Source organism: Eretmochelys imbricata, chromosome 5 (assembly GCF_965152235.1).
Source record: "Eretmochelys imbricata isolate rEreImb1 chromosome 5, rEreImb1.hap1, whole genome shotgun sequence".
Classification (NCBI taxonomy): Eukaryota; Metazoa; Chordata; order Testudines; family Cheloniidae; genus Eretmochelys; species Eretmochelys imbricata.
Genome location: NC_135576.1, coordinates 132,461,162 through 132,466,663, shown reverse-complemented (window position 1 = coordinate 132,466,663; position 5,502 = coordinate 132,461,162).

Genomic DNA, 5,502 nt, shown 5'->3' with positions numbered 1-5,502 from the left:
AATTAAAGATTAATCTTTAATTCCTGGAGACTCTAGGCTAATCCTGGAGGTTTGGCAACCATATGACCAGGACCTGCCACGCCCATGCTGCAGGTCTTTCATTGCAATATAGGCAGTCCCTTAGGGACTCGGGTAGCAGAAAGGTATCCACTACGCTACCTGCTAACATCCACCTTTCTAAGAGAACAACTCAAGCTTGCTCTGGAATAGTGGGCCACTCTCCTGTTAATGTACTTCACATGTTGGTTCCAATGGACACCCATTAGAGGGTTCAGCACTAAGTATATATGTACAGCACTGAGAATGTCTGTTTTGTGAAGACATCAAGCTAGGCTACATCAGTCTCCATTTGTGCTGGGTGGAAGCAAACAATCCTACCTTTTTGCAACAAGGAGAGCATTGAGATGCCCCTTCCTTCTCTACTTTCCATCCAGTTATTTTGGTTGCTGCCAAGAGATGCCTCCTTAATTGGTCTTAACTACAGATGCTTTCCACATGGCAGGGCATGCTTCCTTCCCTCCCCACCAAAAGTGGTTAACCTCCTCTGTGCCATGTTACCAGATGTGCCCATTACTTTGGGGCATATTCATTTACTTGGGTTACTCTTCTGGGGCAGGGGAGAGGGGGATTCTGTAATTCTATTAATGTAGTGCTTATGTCACTTCTGTGTCCATATGGAGCTCTACTCCTTCCTTCTGCAGGTCCCCTCCCAATGGAGCTACCCTGCAGGACCTCGGTTCCCCAGGACTGGGTCCCTCCAGCCCTAGAACTAGATGAATGTACACGAACACACACACAAACAAACCGGGCAAGTCTGAGTGGACCGGGTCAATCAGCACTCTCACGCTGATCCCCTTATCTGTCCCTGTACTCAATGGGCTGAGCCACAGGTTTAACACATCCCTATCCCACGTTCACGTCACAATTGTACGGGTAGTAACCCACTTGATGAGCAAACCCCACAGTATTTTTGGGCACCCCAGGGATCTTTAGCTTAGGTAAAAGAAGCATTGCTGCAGAGTAAATGGGGGAAGCTAAAAACACAAAAGAGTAAAGTTCAGAGAGAGAGAGAGAGAGAAGCAACCAGCCCAACCATGAAAGTTATTTATTGAATAATAGTGATAACTACACAAGGAGGGCTAAACCAACATAACATACATTATTAAAGGTTAATACCTGAGGTAGAAAGGAAAACAGTGAGAGAGAAGAGGGGGATCTCACCCACTCCATGAGGCTTGAACTGGTTGGGGTTCCCAGGTGATGGTGGTAGCTCAGGGTCCTGAGTGCTGGAGACAGGCAGAGCCCCCAGCACCATCAGTCAGGAGATGGAGTCCCAGTGGAACTGATGTGTAGTTTGGATCTAAGCATCAGAACACTTACTTGGACATAGATAGGGGTTTTTGTAGAAAAAATACAACGGTTCAAGGGAGAACACTAGATTTGTTTATAGGTAAACTGATGACTCAAGGGTTTTCTTTAGGCTAGACAATAGGAGCTGATCACTCTTGGCTATGGGTGGTGTTTTCTTCCAGGGAGCTCACAATACAACTAGGCTGCTTCAATATTTTGGATATCAATCAAGGATTTATTACTAGAATTGGTCTGTTAATTACTGAGCTGGGTGTGTGCAGGCGTAGGTTCATTAACATCTGGAGCAGAGATTCCCATGATGCAGTAAGAAAAGGAGTACTTGTGGCACCTTAGAGACCCTGCTTTTCTGGTCCCCGAGTTCAGTGTGGTTCTCTGTTGTCCATTCTGTATGCAAATTGAGATGACTCCCTGCCCCATCTTTCATGCAGATGAGGCTAGGGGAGTTGTCTCTGTTCTTCATTCTGAATGCTAATGGAGATGTCTTAATCTTGTCACCCTTGTCAGGAGGGGTCTGGGTGTGTCTCCCAACGCCCTTCACTGCTCTCTGCAAGTTTTTTTCTCTGATGGGTTTTGGTTTAAACAGAGGCTGGGGCGGGGGAAGGGGGGTTGTCTTTCATGAGTCAGACAGGCTAGATTTAATCATTTTATTAAGATGATGTTAAAATAAAAGAAATGGTACAGAGTTTAAGCTTAGAAGTTTCTGGTTATCAGGGAATAAGGTACAGATTATCAAGGGGTGCAAAGTTCGATTTAAGATCAGATGGCGTAAGGAATACATAATCTGCAATATCCCTGATTGGGAGTAAAACGTTAACGGGTCAAAGTACAGACATTGAGATATGAGGGTATGTTGTTCATATAATGGCTATGTTCAGGTGTTGCACCCTGGTTCCCCAAGAACACAGCGCTGACTGGTATCAGCCATGCCTTGTGCAGGTCACACACACACTGTGTCACACAGCCCCGCTTTACAGAAATTGTTGGTGTCCAGTGGGAAGCTCTGCAGGGGCCTTAAAACTACAGGTCTTATTCTCCTGACACTGAGGCTGCTTTACCCCATACTGGTGATTTTAAGGAGCATGAATGTAAATGAGATTCAGGCCCCAGATTTTCTTCCTCCAGAGCCCTTTGGCCCGATCACGCTTTTTTCAAGCAAATCTCCCATTGAAGTTAATAGACCCAAGTTCTCAGAGCCTCCATTCCTATAGCTGGAATGAGTCCCAGAGCAGGCACGAGCCCCATCTCCCAGTGACAGAAGACCGTCTTCTCATCTTTTCACCACAGCATTGTCACCACTGGCCTTCCTAGACCCCATCCAACAACCACTGGGGACTAGATTGTAAAACCAACCCTTTGAGAACAGGCATGGGCCAGAAACAAACTCTGGATTCTAAAAAGAAAAGGAGGACTTGTGGCACCTTAGAGACTAACCAATTTATTTGAGCATAAGCTTTTGTGAGCTACAGCTCACTTCATCGGATGCATTTGAGCTTATGCTCAAATAAATTGGTTAGTCTCTAAGGTGCCACAAGTACTCCTTTTCTTTTTGCGAATACAGACTAACACAGCTGTTATTCTGAAATCTGGATTCTAAGCATCACTGAGCTTTGGGGATATTTGAAATTCAAACCTGGATCCCAATAAGAACATGGCAAGTGGCCCCTATCTGAACATCGCAGTCTGTTGGGGTGTTCAAAATCCACACCTGGGTCCCAGTCTTTTGAATTGTGAAATTTTGGGGGAAAAATTAACATTTTTGCAACACATTTTACTGATCTATAACTTTTTGATCAACCAAAGACCTGGCCATAATCTTTCAAACATTGACACTTTGATGAAACGTTGACCAAAAAAAAGTAAGAACATTTTCCAAAAAAAATATAGGGACGTGGTTTGGTTTTGTCCTTGGTTTTTTGGACCATCTCTAACTTCTAAGCATTGCCGGTAAACTATTCTGAAGAATCAGAAGCAGCGTGTCGGTGACTAACATGAAAATGGTCCTGGTGTTATAATTCATTCTACTTTACTATTTGATATCCCCTGCCAGATGTTTTTTGAATTTAAGAGTAAAGTTTAGAAAGATAAAAAGGTTAGTTTCTTAAATAATTTATTTTGAATATATTAGCAGTTAAATAACACTGTATACAACAAAATGTGATCAGTTACACCATATTTGTTCACAGCCATACAGATAAGAAATCACAAAAAACGAAGAGAAGACCTGACAAACAAATCTTTGGTAGATAAATCTAGTCACACACATGCTGAACCTCCGAGTAGGAGATCCTAAATGAAAAGAGAACAAAAAACATTTGAACCAAAAATAAGAAAAGTTTTCAATATATAAATAACAAGCATTTCACATTACTTAATTGCTAGGCTTTCTTCCCTTTCCTTGACAACAATACTCAGCTCAAAGAATGGATCTGTTTTGACTTGCTTTGCTGATGAGAAAACATTTCCAATGATAGCAGTGGGCTGATGGAAAGAATAGCGCCAACAATCCTCACATGTAAATGTTTACACCTATTTGGCCAAATCCTTGGTGTAACTCCATCGAAGCCAACAGATACCCAGGATGAGAAGCTAGCCCGTTACATTTGAGCCTATGCCTAGAATAGACAATATCAATCCAAGTAGCCACATTCAAGTGGGCATAGGAAAGGATAAAGCATGAACTTCACAGATCATGAAAAAGACTCTTGGCGTGTTTCCACTCAGATGTTTCCACTTCACTCATTTCATGTCCTCAAAGCGCCAAAATCTAGGATTCAGAGTAACAGCCGTGTTAGTCTGTATTCGCAAAAAGAAAAGGAGTACTTGTGGCACCTTAGAGACTAACCAATTTATTTGAGCATGAGCTTTCGTGAGCTACAGCTCACTTCATCGGATGCATACCGTGGAAACTGCAGACGACATTATATACACACAGAGATTATATACACCAGCAGGACAGTGGGGTGGGAGGAGGTATTGTTTCATGGTCTCTGTGTGTATATAATGTCTTCTGCAGTTTCCACGGTATGCATCCGATGAAGTGAGCTGTAGCTCACGAAAGCTCATGCTCAAATAAATTGGTTAGTCTCTAAGGTGCCACAAGTACTCCTTTTCTTTTTGCAAAATCTAGGAGTAACTGGGCTGGAAACCAGAGCTCTTTGAAAAATAAAATTAATTGTTCACTAAATTTTTTTGTCAGTATTTGAAATGTTTCTGCTAGCTCCACTGTGCAATACAGCAGCAATCACAGAGCCACAGCAGAAATGTTTTTGACAAACTTTAGTCTTCGTAAGTGTTCAGATCAGCAAAAAACCAAGCCTGGGCCAAATCTTTTCCTTGTCAGCTCCCCTGAGACAAATGAATATATAGGGAATGTGGAGATGTTTGTATGTTAGGTGTGTGTGATTCTGATAGGAAACTGATCATCGGGTGACAGATTCCCTGTGCTACAAGCGTAAATGTTGCAAGCAGTGTAATGCATTCAAAGCCCTAACTACAGTTTCTGAAGACGGCTCATCTTCTCACTAGGAGGCAGAAGCAGCCAAGGAGATCTGGCAGAACACGGGTCACTTCCTCTTGTTGAACCATAATGAATGTACTTCAATCTCAGATATGCGTGCCACCTCCCGATCTCTGTGAACCCAACAGGAATTTTGTCAGTGACTGCAGCAGGAGCAGGATTTGACCCAGAAACCCTTTACATTTGAATCCCTAGACTTTCTACCTGCTGTTCAAGTTGATTTTTAACACCTCTGAGCTGTTCAGATCTTTGCTGACACAGGAGGGCAACTCCGATACTCAAATGAACTGATTGGTGAGCAACATTCTACAGTGCAATTGCTCTCCCACTCCACGTGGTCATCCTTAAACACCTGACAATTGCCTGAGATACTTAAATGTTACCATCTCAGTATCTGCTATATAATTTAGGTATTCCCTACAGCAGTGGTTCTCAAACTTATTTGATTGGGCCCCCCTTCTTCATGTCTGTAGTGGTTTATGTGTCCCCCCCCGGTACATATACCACCACCCAGCTCTAAAGGCAGAGCGGAGAGCAGCAGCTGCTGGCCAGGTGCCCAGCCAGTACCAGCACAGAAGTGAGGGTGGCAATGTGAAAAGTTTCAGAGGAGCAGC